At 41.4% G+C, this 16,990-nt stretch overlaps 1 protein-coding gene and 1 pseudogene across 1 annotated transcript in view; both read right to left on the bottom strand.

The window, feature by feature from the left end:
• The window catches only part of LOC137049965 (zinc finger protein 91-like), a 284,608-nt gene that overhangs the window by 41,635 nt on the left and 225,983 nt on the right, over positions 1–16,990 (bottom strand). The gene's annotated exons all lie outside the window — the stretch shown is intronic.
• LOC137049968 (zinc finger protein 850-like) overlaps positions 1–16,990 on the bottom strand; it is a 58,534-nt pseudogene that overhangs the window by 38,426 nt on the left and 3,118 nt on the right.

The raw sequence follows: 16,990 nt of genomic DNA, 5'->3' as shown, positions 1-16,990 counted from the left end.
GCTAAAGACTACAGCCAGCAGAGGGAGCTATTTCCGCATGTTTTCAACTCGTGCATGGGGAATGGAGATCACACTCACAGCACAGCTCAGCTACAGGCATTCATTTAAACGGATGCTAAGCAATGTAAGTGTTTTAACTTCTCAAATTAATTTCTATGCCGCGAATGTGGTCGCGATTACCTCAGCTCTCATCACGAGAGCTCATCAGCTCATTTATGACGTTAAATGTAATCTGACTCCTAATCTAAGTCTGCTGTGAAACTCACGCGGCAACTCGATCGTTATATTGAACACACACGTTCAGTATTTAATTGTAGGAACTCAGTCTCTGTAATCCAGTAGCGGTGGCTTTGGGAATGGCCTCACCGGGCAGCGAAGCATTCTGGGAATTGTAGTCTTTCATCCCCATGAGACAAAAATACATTTTCTGTCTTTTCTCAGTCTAGAAAGCACCAAATTAAAAAATAATTTCACATTTCTACTACATTAACGACCCAGTTTAAATACAGATTCATCTTCCCAGCGCTGAAGTACCCCTTTAAGATTAGGCTATTATGCCTCAAATGCCTCATGGTGCCCCAAATAGACTTTAAAGATTATCTTTCACTGTATTATGTTTGACTGTATGTTTGCTAATTCGCCAGAAGAAGAAAAAACATGTTTGTACCACCTCAGAAGCACTAACGACGTAAGCTATAACTTAGCCGTATCAATTTACAATCGTATGTCATTTTCCTTAGACGATTGATCATATATCGAGGAGAGAACCACTATAAATCTGGACATGTAGAACAGCGCAGCTTTCATTCGACGACTTGTTGTTCCATCTCGGGACAAAACACAACACTACAGTCTCTCCACAGAAATGAAGAACTGGTAATCGTTTAACGTTACCTATCACATATATCTGTTTACAACAATATTTGGAAACACCACTATTTGAAAGGACTAAATATATAACTTTATGTATATTAACTGAAAGGTAAACTTTTAAGAACGTGAGGCTGAAACGCGGGCTAGTTTTTTATTTTTATTAAACATTTACTTACAGAATTCAAAAGTGACTGGAACGCGGGCTGGTGAGATCTCCCGTTTGTCACGATGACGTCTAAAGTCGGCCAAAGGATGTAGTCCCTTTTAGCAACTTGTTAGCAACCGCCGTTTTTAAGACACAAAGTTTAAAAAAAAATCACAAACAGGTTAGAACTAGTGTGTTTTATGTCATAGATCAAAACATGAAAATATTTAGAGGCTTTGTTAACCACAGACCTTATTTCAGGCGATTTAGCAAAAACCCATTCAAAAAACCCATAGACTTTGGAGCGAGGGAACCGGAAGTGCTAAAATGCTAACTCACTTCCGCATTTTGGCCTACAAAGTGACGTCATGACTTCGGCACTCTATATTGTGTTTATTTTGTGCAGGCCTATCTTTAGCTGATTTATCTCATAAGGATGCATTTGGTTAATAGTTAACTCTAGAGGTGAGCGGTAGTAAAAGCGTGGCGGTGATCAGCTTCAGCGTGCAGCTCTAACTAGCCTGACAAGCCAGACCCACATCAAGATGTTTGGTCTGGAAACTCACCATAGACAGGGCTCAATCCGAGGGGCGGGATAAACGGTTGTCTTTCAAACTCCCTCAGCACGCGATAGGATAGCGCTACACCAACCAGAGCAACGAAGGTGAAACAGAGCTTGTTGATAGATTAAAGGGGGGGTGAAACACTCAGTTTCAGTCAGTGTCATGTCAATCTTGAGTACCTATAGAGTAGCATTGCATCCTGCATATCTCCGAAAAGTCTTTATTTTTTTTATAATTATATAAGAAAGATGCGCTGTTCCGAGTCTTTCCGAAAAAAGCCGAGCGGGTGGGGGGGTATCGTGTGAGCGGAGCTAAATAATGACGTGTGCGCGCTGCTGCTATTGTGTTGAGTCGAGTGCGTCGTAAAGCTGTGTCATCCCTAACAGCGGGAAAAAAACTTTATTCAAAATAAAAATATGGCTTTTAATCAGATACAGCCATACATCTATGATCCGGAATCAGACCCAGAGGCTGCAGTTGAACAGGAGCAGCAGCAAAAACGACTAGAGCAGGACGTCTCTATGTGGTACAAGTTATACACTAACTATATAATATGCTTAGCGGCTTGTGTTATTTACATATTTATACTTGAATTATATCGTCGTATTTTTGTCTTTGAAGGTGTACATGTGGGAAGTGCAGTTGTGCACGTGTGTTTGTGTGTTTAAGCGTGGTTTGTGTAGACGTTAGTAAGCGGACTGGTTTTGCACGGCAGGCTAAGTTAGTGTTTACATAGAAAGACATGGAATAGTAGCGCATTTGAATGAAGAAGCGTGCTTATTTAGTTCAACATATTTCCCCACTCTTTGTGTATTGTTGTTTGGAGTGCTTTTACAATACACAAACATAAAGTTACACATATAGTGGCCAGCTAAACAAATGTACACGCACTACACATCGCATGCTCCATTGTTCAATTAACTATACGTGATCATGTTTGGGCTACTTGATGAGCATAGGCAATAACACAGACATTTGAAGCAGTCTCACTCACCGCCTGCGGTTCTAACGTTGGGACCTTTATCGTTGGGACTGCTCCATCCTTCAGCATTAGGCGATCGGGAAAATCCGGCGTCGAGCTGGGCCTTGTTTATGAAACAGTCGGCACCGAAATGCAGCGAACAGATATAAGCAACTCAGTTGCTGATCCGGAAAAGCAAATTACATCCACTGTTGCCTTAACGCGGGGTTTTTGGGGAATCTGTGCAGGACTGTCTTGGTCTGGCAACCAAAAACGCACTTTTTTGGTGACATTGTTAATTGTGCACATCACCTGTGCAGCGCAGCCTACGAGCCAGCGCTTTGATGGGCGTAGCCTGTTGCTTTCGCTCTCTCCCTCTCTCTCTCTCACGCTCTTCCGGTAGAATTGTCCGTAAGGCCCATACAAGGAAATTCCGCCCCCATTAACGTCAAAGGGGACGCATGATCGCAAAAAACTTGCCGAAACTTATGACTAACCGGAAGTAGTATTTTTGACAAAGAAATACTCCCATCAAACGTCCACCTTAACTTTTGAAACTTTGTCTATGTTTAGTATGGGAATCCAAGTCTTTAACAGTGTAAAAAGATCAGTATGCATGAAACAGCATTTCACCCCCCCTTTAAACATTCGCCGTATCCGGTCGGCTAAACTCCGAACACATCTTCCCTTTTTAAGAATGACTTCAGTGCCGTTCTTTGTTCTTTTCTCAGAGAAAAGCTTAACTCCAAGTCTTCCAGAGTCAAATTAAATTAAATTTGCTGCCGCTAGGGTGCGTCTAGATTTCTAGGCTAAGCTCCAACAGCACTAATAATGACTATGATTGGGACTGTCATATTACACAACATTAATAAGAATACTATTGTAATAAAACATTGTCATTGTTAATTATTTGGGTTTATTTGCCGTGTGTTTTATTGTGTTGATCCAGGAAGAGCGCGTGCAAAACATGAGTCACGCATTCTGACTCGCACATGTAACTTAGTTCAAGTTCACTTGTGCATTCGCATCAGATTGTGCTGAAGTAATTTGTAATATTACATTTATTTTGTGACGTTATATATGTGATCAATCATATAGGACGCGTTTCTTTCAGCGAAATAAAACGCAATAACAAATGGCTTCAGTCAGTGATGGCAAGCGGTTTTCATTCAGTGCTTCGGCTTTAGCTCATACAGAGCAATGCATAATAACGATGATTGGGACAGTCATATATTATATTATAACAGAAATGAGAACACTATTTTAATAAATGGTTGTAAAGTCATTGGGTTTAGGTGCCGTGTTCAGAGCCTTGTTCCAGGACGAGCGCGTCTCCCATTCTGAATATGAATATCAGCAACTCAATTCAAGTTCACTTATCCATTCGCATCATTTTGTGAAGATATATAATTTGTAATATTTTGTTAACTTTATATAAATCTGATTAATCTCATATAGGAAGCTTTTTGTTGAGTTAAATAACGCGCAAGCAAAGAGCTTCAGTGTAACCAGTGTTAATTCAGCGCATCCGCTTCAGCTCGCACAGTTCAAACAGCAACGCACGACTAATAATAACTATGATTGGGACTGTCACATTACATAACATTAATGAAAACAATATTTTAATAAATCGTTTTGAATTAACTGGGTTTAGGTGACGTTTGAGCACGTTGTTCTTGCAAGTGCGTCCACACATTCTGAATAACATCTGAGGCGGCGTTCGGGTTATATTACAGGTTATATTTGGTTATTAAATAAGTAATTTCATTAAATTATAAATAACATCGACTAATTTTACAATCCCATACCCCTTTGTTTAGATAAAAAAAAATCCTTCTCATTCATTTGGTGAAGAACATGGCGTTTTGAGCAGCATTGCACATAGGCCTACTGTCAACCAATGCTGATTGCGCATATTTCAGTATTATGGTTAACGATTAATCGATTAATCGATCGTTAATTTAAACGACGATCGATCATGGGAATTTGTGAAAATTGACATCCCTAGTGTGAATGAAAAATAAAGTTCATTAATGTTAGAAAACGCATTAAAATGTAAAGTTCAATAATCAAACATTCATTTAACTATTCTTGTTGAAACTATAACATTGACCGAACAGTTTTTATTGATTTAAACACTTTAAAAGCTTAAAACACAAACCTTTCTTCAGCAGAATCACAACAGATGCAGGAGCGCGGCGCAGCCTTATGACGTCACATCTCCACTACAAAATAAAAGTCCCGATCTCATGCTCAAGTCACAGATGTGTAGAGACATTCACATACAAACAATAAAACACATTAGTTTAATTCTTGAATACATATTTAAATGCGTGTTGGTCAGTGATGTGCTAAAAAATAACTACCAAAGAAAGAGTTTGAACCACACCTAATATGTGAGATTCAGTCAATGCTAAACACAAATGTTTGTGTGCAGAAATCATTTATAAAAGGGCAGATTTCTAATTTGTTTTTATTTTTTAACTTATTTAGTTTATTGAGTTAAATCAAAGCCAGTAAACGTTTGTCAATATATTTTGTCTATATCATTTTATAATATAGTGCCACAGACTCAACAAACAAGTATTTTGTGATTTCTCCAAAGCTTTTGATAGCATCCAGTCTTCTGTATTTCGCTCATTAAGAATGGCATTGGAGGAAAAGTTTTTGAGGTATTGAAATCTATGTATTCTAAACTTAAATCATGTGTGAAAGTGTAACCCACCCATAATGTTTTATTGCATTAGTGGTTGGACTGTCTCAGCGTTTGGGGATCGTGTCGGATGTGCACAGTGAGAGATCCGCGCTGGATTTCACTATGGAGAGATTGCGTCATCCCAGGACTTCGATTTAAGGAGGATTACGTTTTAAGGAAGCAAAGCTTTTTTCTCATCCATTCCTGCAATTACTGTAGGTGTGCACACATATCCACATAAACTGAACTGAGCCACATCCACTCATATTTCCTTCATGACTGCTGTACACATTTGTTGTTGTTGTTCTTTTTTTGTCATTGCTAAACAAAAGCTGCTGTTCAATTGTGATTCAAAAGGGGGAAATATATATTCTTGTGATTTGTGCAAACTAAGTGCTAACTGCATATTGAACCTGAAACAAAAGCCCATTTCTCACGGGACTAGTATTATCTGGGGACCTCTGGTGATTTGTAATAATTGTAGAGAATGTATGTGATCTTAATCCCGTGGGAATCGGCCATGTCTGTAATTTGTAAAGTAAAAATTCCCCCACAAATTACCTACCATATTTCGCCGAACACCGAGGTCCTGTGATAATAGTAGTCCCACGCAAATCAGCATCTCTGTGATTTGGCGGGATCGTATAATTTTTTTTCAAGGTTTTTGTTTCGTGTGCGCCGAATCTTTCGCAGAATGGAGGCTGTGTTGGAGTGTTTTGATAGTATTTTGGGTGCTGGGTCATATCGCTCTCCACCATACTACACATTTTGCAGGCTTTCCCCTGCTTTTAATTATTTTAACATCTGTGTTGAATATTAAAACTGCAAACTGACAATACGTACTGACTGTGTTCTTTTTTTATAGCAACCTCATGGTACAACGAGAGAACACGGCGGGAGCGAGGCCCTTCCTTCTGGGAAACAGAGGTGCTTCAGAATTTTCAAGACAGTGATTGGTACCTTCACTTCAGAATGCCCAAAGAGGCCTTCAGTATTCTTTGTGACCATCTGCACCCATACATCAACCCCCAAACTACAAACATGTTGGATCCAGTACCTCTAGAGAAGAGGGTAGCAGTGTCAATCTACAAGCTTGCCAGTAACGTTGAGTTCCATGATGTTGCCAACTTGTTTGGTATTGGAACCAGCACTGCCTGTAACATCTGGGAGGTGTGTGAGGCACTAAGCAAACTCAGGAGGGTTTTTGTGAAGAGGCCAAAAACTGTCGCTGAAGTCCAAGAGATCATCACAGGATTTGAGAGGAAGACAGGATTCCCCATGTGTGCTGGTGCTTTGGATGGCACGCACATCCCAATCATTGCCCCAGAGAGGTATCCCACTGACTACTATAATAGAAAAGGATGGTACAGTGTTCTTCTTCAAGGACTTGTAGACCACACTTCCAGCTTCCTTGATTTCGATGTTGGCTGGCCTGGAAAGTGCCATGATGCATACGTTTTTGAGTGTTCTCGTCTGTGCCGCAAGCGGGAGGATGGCAGTTTTTTCCCTACAGTCAGCAGAGGGTTGAAATCCAAAGGGTTGAAATACCTGTCCTCATTGTGGCCGATTCTGCCTACAGCTTGACTAGCAACACAATGAAGCCATTCCCGGAAGTTACTGCGAGAGGACCCAGGGCAGCCTACAACGCCTCCTTGAGCCGTGCACGTATCCATGTTGAACACGCATTTGGTCTCCTCAAGGGCCGCTTGCGATGCATTATGAAAAGAAATGACTGTCAAAACCCAAAATTTGAAGTATGTTGTGTCTGCCTGTGTGGTGTTGCACAACTTCTGTGAAATGCAGAAAATTGCTTACCAGGAACCCCAGGAAGATGTGTTGGATCAGCCAGAGGCAGGACCAGAACAGCATGATGTACCTACTCTCCCCCCAGCAGAGGAGGCCTTGGTAGCGCATATTCACACAAATCAGTAAAGTGCAGAGAAGCCTTGGATATCATACCCTACATATGCAGTCAAGACCCGTGTGAAATTGAAATCAAACATTTATTTATAGTGCAGACAAACATTTGTTTTTCAACTTGACAATTCACATCACATAAGTTTTTAGGTATTTTTCCAGTTTGCATATAAAAAAACTTTTTCAGTGTTTGAATATAAAATAAATGCTTTTTGTTATGAAATATAAAAGATTTGCAAATATTGCTTTCGTAAAAAAAAAAGGACTTTCAGAAATTGACCAGTTGAAGTTGAATATCAGCTTTTTTTTCTTTGACCTTTCCCCCTACATAACATAGAAAACACTGCTTTCTGTAGGGACACACCAAAACCAAAATAGTAAATAACAAAATAGTAAATGAAATAAATAAAATAGTGAACATGTAAACAAAGGCCTAAGAACAAATAATGCTTTCCTGCAAAATTCTAAAGCACAAAAACCTCTTTTGGAGGATCATTGTTAGCCTAGAAATCTAGACGCACCCTAGCGGCAGCAAATCTAATCTGCCCGCAAGTGTCATCTAGCAACTCTCAATACCCTTCTGAGCTGTATTCCCCTAACTCTTGCCGGACCAATCACATCGTGTATAGAGTCGGTGGGCGGGGCCATAATGACAACGGCCGAGTTGCGTTTGCATTGCTTCTAGTAAACACAGAAACTGGCGAACAGCGGTCTTTCGAATCAGCTTTGACCGCGACGTGGAAGACTTGGAGTTAAGCTTTTCTCTGAGAAAAGAACAAAGAACGGCACTGAAGTCATTCTTAAAAAGGGAAGATGTGTTCGGAGTTTAGCCGACCGGATACGGCGAATGTTTAATCTATCAACAAGCTCTGTTTCACCTTCGTTGCTCTGGTTGGTGTAGCGCTATCCTATCGCGTGCTGAGGGAGTTTGAAAGACAACCGTTTATCCCGCCCCTTGGATTGAGCCCTGTCTATGGTGAGTTTCCAGACCAAACATCTTGATGTGGGTCTGGCTTGTCAGGCTAGGTCATTGTAGTAATGCATTTGAAATGCTGCTGGGGCAGGGGGTCCAGGGGCTGTAGATGGACAGTCCATGCTCTCAGCTGATGGACGTTGGGGAGGTGGTGTATAAGGATAGAAATGAGGGGCTGAAAAAGGTTAAGGGTGGGACTGGGGCCTAAAGCACTGAAACATCTGGAGCATTAACCTCCTGTTCTCTTCTGCTCTCTTTTCATCAACTTCCATCTTCTTAATTTCAAAATCAAGACGTTTCCTTTCCAGCTCCATTCTATTTCTCTCCATCTCTTTTTCCCATTCAAACCGCTCCCTGTCGTGGTCATGGGTGTTCTCATTTTGCAGGAGACGGTCCAGACCCTTTTCCATTGCCTCCATTATCTGTGTTTTTCACCCCTTTCTTCTGCGATGTGCTAAATACAAAACATTTATTTCAGCAAATTCAGGTGTAAAACTAATAAATACCAGGAACATGTAATGGTACAGTGGTCAAATCAAATGTCAATTCCTTTAAAAAAAAGCTTAATTTCACAGCCTATTTTATTCATACATAAAAGTGCGCGCACACACACACACACACACACACACACACACACACACACACACACACACACACACACACACACACACACACACACACCAAAGCATCACTGTAATTCTGAATGTTATGGGAGTTAAAATACAATTTCCTGCTTAGCAGGTGCATCACTCAACTGACCTTGGCCGCCTAGTGTGTATAGTGTTGTTGCCTCCAACATACAATATCTAACAAATGTGAGTACACCCCTTATATTCCAGCAACCACTTTAGTATATAGCGGTAGCCAAAATAAGTGTCACCCAAGGTAAATTCCAAAACACTTTGACGGTTTTAAGCATCATCTACAGCTAACCATGTCACCCCAGTAACTACCTACAAGTGTGTACCTTATTGGAAAGAGTTATCAACATGTGAGCACACCTTGTTGCTTTGGATCAGCAGGAGGAGGAAGTGGGGGCGGAAGTTTCCCTTGAGGTGTTGTGATCCTCAGGGCTCTTAGATGAATCTGCTAAATACAAAATAGAATCACGCAGGTTAACTTTTTACTAGTAATGCTTCTACTTATTATTTAATAATTAGAAGATAAAATGTCAACATATAAATGAACAACACAATATAATGTCACCTACAGTATTATGTGTGTATACTATCAGTGTAGGATAATTACCACAGACAGATTCCTCTTCTGAACTCCCCCCGTTATCCATCCTCATGTCTCCGGGGTTGTTCATAGGTCGACAACCTTTAAAAAACAATAGAAAAGTAAAGCTATGGTGCTTTGCTATGGATAAACAATTGGCAAGTAAATTGTGTGGCATTACTAAAATGAGCATATGCTTAACTTTACTGTATGTTAGCTGCTGAAACTACGTTATGTTGCTTCTAAACTGGTTATTACTGTGGCATATGTTTGCATAATTTTAATGTAACTTGCGTTCTGCTGAAATCTTATGTAACGTTAATCTTGTGGCTAAACTGTTTATTACTATAGAATAAGTTAGCTAACGTTAGAAGGCAAAAGTTGATTAAGCTTACCGAGAATAGCGTTCAGTTCATCAAAATAAGGACATTTAACGGGGTTTGATCCAGTCTTCTTCTTGTGTTTAAGGCTATCGCGGTACTTTCTTTGCAGATAGTCCAACCTTTCTTTAGATTTTGTCCAATCCCCGAAGTCCCGTATAGACGGTGTAACTCAGAGTTGAAATGTTTTTGCCCAGAAAAAGTGTATTGCTCGAGGAAATGATGCACGTGAGGCAAGAGCTGGCGTATTTTCCCCCTGTTTAATAAAAGTAACTTATACATCGACACTCGTCCGCATACATGAGGTTGAGTGAGAGAAAAGGATACAAATAAACATTCAACTGAGGCCACAAATAGAAAAAAAAGGAAACTAAAAGGGAAAAGTGTACAAAGTCGATAGAGCGGTTATCTCCTCTCCTCCATTGTTTTTATTCCCTCACAGACGCGCGCACTCAATGCACATGCGCAGTTCACATTCTACCTCAAATTACTGTAAATGCTTCTAAGTGACCGTTACAAAGTCCCCCCTGGAAAAATGGGCTGTCCTGAGCCAACAGCACTGTAAGATACAGTAAACAACTTTATACATGAATAGTTGTAAATATGACCTCACAGAAAAGTAGAGTTAAATTATGAGAAATACTGACATACATAACAGTGTTTAACTCACTGAAACCCTTTTGACCAAGGCCCCAAAAAGAAAAGGTCACCAGCAGAGAAAAAAACATAGGCACGTCATAAACCCACGGAAAAAATACATTTTACAGGATAACTTCTTACATTATGTTCACAAGAATAAAACAAATTCAATTAACCTAGAAACAGTGAACAAAAGCCATTAACAATACGGTATGGTGTCATTGTATTACAGTGGCGTAGAAATCAAACTACACACCACAATCACCTGCACTCCTTAATACTTGCAGCTCCAGTCGATCTTGCACGAGTGTTAACGAATAGCAGAAAATCTGCGAGAGGCGATCGCACGTCCATCAACTGCATTCCACACGCTCACCGCGATTAGCAAGCCTGCCTGCCTGGAAACCCCATCGAACCATGAACACGTCAGTCAATAATCCGCAACCGGCAGGAGAGAATGAGACAACGTTGGTAGATCCAAACTGTTCGGGCGCCACTTTGTAACGCAGAGTTGAAATGTTTTTGCCCAGAAAAAGTGTAGTGCTCAAGGAAATGATGCACGTGAGGCAAGAGCTGGCGTATTTTCCCCCTGTTTAATAAAAGTAACATATACATCGACACTCGTTGGCAGTTTGAATGGACTCCCTCATGACAGGAGAGGACTCTCATTGTTCACCACTTTTATACATCTAAAACCTTTTTTGTACGTATTTTTACGGTTTTTCTCCTAATTTCAAAGACTTTTACTCACCCCCTGCTATCTCTTCTAGAAATCGGCTGTTTGCTGGGATTGCTGGGAGTTCGTGCATACACTCCTCTGCTATGGTATGGACCATCATCTCGCTGTGCCTGACGGTGTTCCAGCTCTGCGTTTCTATAATGCATAGCGCTAGTCAAAACCTTTCAGCGGCCGTCATGAAGCTTAAATATTCCATCCCACAGCTGCTAAATTTCAACGACCGCACATTTCCGGCGTGCATCACGGTCATTAAGGAACTTGGACTTCTGCGCAGACCTCGTTACATCCATAGAGGCTCTCGTCGCGGGCTAGTTTATCATCAGCCTGAAAACTCTGCATCAGCCATACCATCCATCTGGACCTCCGTCGCACATCTGCAGCGTCATCACTGAGTTTCTGCAATTATTGGACTGCCTCAATCTCCAACAGCACGTGGTTGGCCCCACTCATTCTAGGGGGCACACTCTGGACTTGGTCATTTCCAACTCTCCTCATATTAGAAACCTCTTGGTGTATGATCTGGGTGTGTCTGACCACCAGGCCATCTCATTGGAGCTGCCACGCCCCTCTTCCCTTACCAAAGATACCCGTCAAATTTGCTTCAGGAACCTGAAAAAGATTAACCAAGACACTTTAACTACAGACCTTCAGCAATTCTCCTCTGTTGATCTCTCCTCAGTCTCGGTTGACTTCTACAACAAGGAGTCGGTTGACTTCTACAACAAGTCTCTGAGCAGCCTTCTAGATCTTCACGCACCTGTCAAAACTAGAATGGTCACCTTCTCGCGCTCAGCACCCTGGTACACCAGCAAACTGCGGAAGATGAAGACGGTTGGGCGTGTACTTGAGAGGCGTCTCAAGCTCTCAGGACTCACTGTTCATAGGCAAGCCTATAGAGATCATCAGAAGGCCTACGCAAGGTCCTTGAGAGATGCTCAGTCACAGTTCTACTCTTGCATCATCAACAATAACCCTGGAAACTCCAAGAAGCTTTTCTCCACTATAAATCACATCCTCAAACCGCAAACTCACTCTTTTTCAGAAGCCACAGAAGAGAGGTGCAATAAGTTCATGACCTTTTTTAGGAACAAATTAGACAACATCCACTTGTTTAGCACCTCCGCTCTGCCTGTCCCGTCTGTTGATCCACAGCCAGGGACCTTCCAACATCTCTGCTGCTTCTCCATCATCACACAGCTTGAGGTTGAGGACATCATCAGAAAAATGAAACCATCCACCTGTTAAGTGCTTTTATTTTAATTTGTTTGAGCGGTGATGAAATATATTGCTCTTCTAAATACTTGCCAGCATTTTAAGGAAATACAAGTCTATAAATGCATCCTAATAACAGCAAAGCAACCGTATGGTGTTCTGCAGGGGTCAAAAATGATTACAAACAGTGAATTTTGAAGTGATATATTGTTGAAAACTCAAGAGATGTGGATTCGGACAGCTGTTATATCAACACGACCTTGCGTTTGTCAAAAGCAGGCCGGGGATTTTTCCGTGGGTGGTGAGAGACGGACGGCAATAAAATAACTGACCAGTCCCTGTAAATTAAATGATGGCAATACCTTCCGACCCCACGAGAAACAGTTACCGTCCGAATAGCTTTAGCCAACTCCTTCATCACTAACGAAGCGATCTGGAAGATTTAACTTTTCCCGAATTTACCCTGTTGGAGGGCCACCAACAAACCCCAGCAAAGACTGTTATTGGTCCGGCTTTAACTTCTGGAAATTCGGCAGCGGTGCCACAATGCAATGAATGGTTTAGTTTGCATCTTTCTCCGCCGCCATTACTGAACTATGTAGTGATTTTTACTCAGTTTACCGATGACGTAGTGATTTTCAGATCACGTGTCACTTAAGGTGTGGTTATGAGTGTATCAGGTGACCCCTCCCCCTTTGATACGGGACACCAGCTAAGAATAATATCTTAACAATATAAGAACACTCGCAAAAGAGCTGTTCAGTAATTCAGAATTAATGTAAATTAGAGGGAGTTGGTCAGCTGATTTATCTGAAGGATTTGTGAGTCTGGACAACCAGTAGAGTCTTTGATCATCAACACAATGAAGACACAGTGTAATACAATGAATGACATTTATTAACAATAGATATGCAAGAGTAAATACTTAAACGATTAATAATGCTAGTAATGGATATATACTTCTAAAGGATAGTAAACTAATAACCAAAAAGTAATGAACGAAACAATAAAACCAATAAATGATGTGAACACAGAATGGATAAATGCAATGCTGTTGAACAGAATGTAGCAATGGAAGAGAATTGTATGGGAATGCTTCTTATGGGAACCACCTAATGGTTCTGGCACATAGTGATAAATAAATGCTTATTTATCATTAAACAAATAATAAACCTATTACTTGTAACAACCTGACCTCAAGTAATAGTTATCTAAACAGGTTAGAAAACATATGCTGCATGTATAAACTAATGCAAAGGTCTCTAGAAAGAGGTTTGGTAAGTTTATATAATTACGTTCCACACAGTCGGGTGATCAATCCTGGCAGTAGATACGTCTTCCACTGGTTATGCGGGTAGCGTGCAGTGGGAAGGGCGGAGAGTTGCGAGTAGCCGTTGCCACCCTGGGCTGCAGGATGCAGAACTTTGGTTGCGCCAAGAGGGTCCTTAAACGTGGACCAGGCAGCTGGGTCAGTCGAATCTTCACAGGGTCCTTTGCAGGCTGGCTGCGTCACTGAGGAGCCGTGTGGGACCGGCAATGTCTGCCGATGCAGAGGTCCTTGGTGGACTGGATGTGCTGCTGGAGGAGTTGTAAAGGTCAGATAAGATCTCTCAAGGAGAGAGCCCTTTTCCAGCTATAGTTTGCCGAAAGCAATATAAAGGTTTTGCTCGCAAAAGCTTAACCTCCACTGTCTTGTAGTCTCTTTCCTCGTCAGGTCAGAAGCTCAGGACGTGGTGTGTCTGTTAGTGTCTCCTTCCCCGTCGGGTTAGAAACGCAGAACGAGGGTGTGTCTACCCAGGGGACATATTTATCCCTTTCCGATGAGGAGGAGATTGAAATCCGGCGCCTTTCCAGTCCTGGAGTGTGATTGGCCACTGGGTTCTGAAGTAGGCACGGTGTTGCCCACCCTAGTGTGGAACTCATTTGCATAGCATAAAGTGGCATGTTAAAACAATGTCTTAAATGTTTTACCCATGCATTATTTCTTTACCAAACCTCTTTTAAAATATAAAAGGCATCGTATGGAACAGATAGAGACCAAACATGATAAGAAACGGCTAAGTCATCATCCACGCATTCGTTTATCTGTTAATGGACCTGTCCCGTGGACTGTTGTTTTTACAGTCAATAACCATTAACATAAACTGCACTTTGTGTGAAGATGAGGTGGATGAGTTGCAGTTCATATACATTTAAGACCTCCAAACATGTGTATGAATGGATTTAGATAGACCTCTGTGGCCTCACTTTTGCTGCTGCCTTCAGGAGGTCCTGGAGGAATTTTTATGGCAGCACTTGCCTAAACCTTAGGAATGAGTTTGGAGGTTAAAATCCACTTGTAGACCAATGAGAAGTCCTCTCTTTGGTGGTGGTGGGTGCAGAAAGTCCCCCCTTCCTGCCATGTAAGAGGTGTCTGGCAGTTGTCTTGGCATCTTATCTGATGTTGCTGAACATTTGTTTATGTTCATTCACCAAGGGTCCAATCATAGTGTGGCACATCTTCTTCCACACCGGTAGTTAGGGAGGGGCCTTGCCATAAACTGGTCTCTGGAATGCCACCCTAACTGATGTTCACTACATCTCCCCCTTGCTCGAACTGATCGAGGACCTGGAGTCGTTGATCTGGGCGACATACTAAAAGGGGAACAGCAGGAACAAAACACAAACCTCACCTCATCCTTTGACCATTGGCAGTTTGCGTAACTATAATTCAATAGTTCATATACAAAATTTATCGTACGGATAAACAGGTTACATATTATCCTACATATAAGAAAAATGAAACTATGAATAGTATAAAAAATATATAAGGACTATTCTGTCAGTGGTGTCTACAGAATAAAGCAATCTCTTGCTGTTACCGCCTAGTCAGTGAAGCTTGTTATAGCAGGAGAAAGCTCAGGGAGTGGTCTACACATATTAGATTTGAGCTCAAGAGCTTCGCTAAAATCTGGTTTCCGTCCACATCACAGTACAGAGACAGCGCTCATAAAGATTATAAATGATATTCGCTTAAACACTGATACAGGCAAAACATCAATTCTGGTTCTACTCGACCTCAGTGCTGCATTCGACACTGTTGACCACACCATACTTCTAGACAGGCTGGAAAACTGGGTCGGGCTTTCTGGGATGGTCCTCAAATGGTTCAGGTCATACTTAGAAGGGAGAGGTTATTATGTGAGTATAGGAGATCATAAGTCTGAGTGGACATCCATGACATGCGGAGTCCCACAAGGGTCCATTCTTGCACCACTCCTGTTTAACCTGTATATGCTGCCACTGAGCCAAATAATGAAAAATAACAATATTGCTTACCACAGCTATGCTGACGACACCCAGCTCTACTTAGCACTATCACCTAATGACTACAGCCCCATTGACTCCCTGTGCAAATGCATTGATGAAGTTAACAACTGGATGTGCCAAAACTATCTTCAGTTAAACAAAGACAAAACCGAAATCTCTACATTTGGAAACAAAGATGAAATTCTCAAAGTGAACGCATATCTTGAGGCTAAAGGCCTGATAACAAAAAATCAAGTCAGGAATCTTGGGGTGATTTTGGAGTCAGACCTGAGTTTCAGTAGTCATGTCAAAGCAATAACTAAATCAGCATACTATCATCTGAAAAATATTGCAAGGATTAGATGTTTTGTCTCCAGGCAAGACTTAGAGAAACTCGTTCATGCTTTCATCACCAGTAGGGTGGACTATTGTAATGGCCTTCTCACTGGCCTTCCCAAAAAGACCATTAGACAGCTGCAGCTCATACAGAACGCTGCTGCCTGGATTGTGAGCAGAACCAGAAAATATAACCATATCACACCAGTCCTCAGGTCTTTACACTGGCTTCCAGTTACATTTAGGATCGACTTTAAAGTACTATTACTTGTTTATAAATCACTCAATGAGCTAGGACCTCAATACATCGCAGATATGCTGATTAAATACAAACCCAACAGATCACTCAGATCAGCAGGATCAAGTCAGTTAGAAATACCAAGAGTTCACTCAAAGCAAGGAGAGTCTGCTTTTAGCTATTATGCCAGCCGTAGTTGGAACCAGCTTCCTGAACAGATCAGATGTGCTCCAACAGTAGCCACATTCAAATCCAGACTCAAAACACATCTGTTTATCTGCGCATTTACTGAATGAGCTCTGAGCACTGTATGTCCGACTGATTGCACCCTATCTTATCTCTTATTTTTTTATTCTTATTATTGTCTTTACAACAGTTTTTAACTATGCTTGTTTTAAATTTTTATTCGTCCATATGGTACTCTTTTTTTCTCATGCATTTGTTACCACTGTTTTAATTAATTTCTATGTAAAGCACTTTGAATTGCCATTGGGTATGAAATGTGCTATACAAATAAACTTGCCTTGCGTTGCCTTGCCTTGCTAAGTCTCACCCTTTTCTGCTCTGACAGGCTATCCTGCAGTTTGTGGATTCGCTGGAACATTTTCCACCCCAGGGTGCCCACTGTAGCCCACCCACATAGTGTGAAGATGAGTAATAGGCTGTCACTGATATTCCACCCCCAAGTGAAAGGCACCTTCTTAGGTTTTGGCTCCACAGGTGAAGCTTGGAGGCTACCTAACTGGAGACTGATTCTTGCTAATTTAGGTCCCTCAAACAATCTACTTCCAAAGTGTGTCCCTCAAAAGC

The sequence above is a fragment of the Pseudorasbora parva genome, chromosome 20, assembly GCF_024679245.1.
Source record: "Pseudorasbora parva isolate DD20220531a chromosome 20, ASM2467924v1, whole genome shotgun sequence".
In the NCBI taxonomy this organism is placed as follows: domain Eukaryota; kingdom Metazoa; phylum Chordata; class Actinopteri; order Cypriniformes; family Gobionidae; genus Pseudorasbora; species Pseudorasbora parva.
The sequence above is the reverse complement of the archived record's forward strand: the minus strand, read 5'-3'. Positions and strand labels throughout refer to the sequence as shown.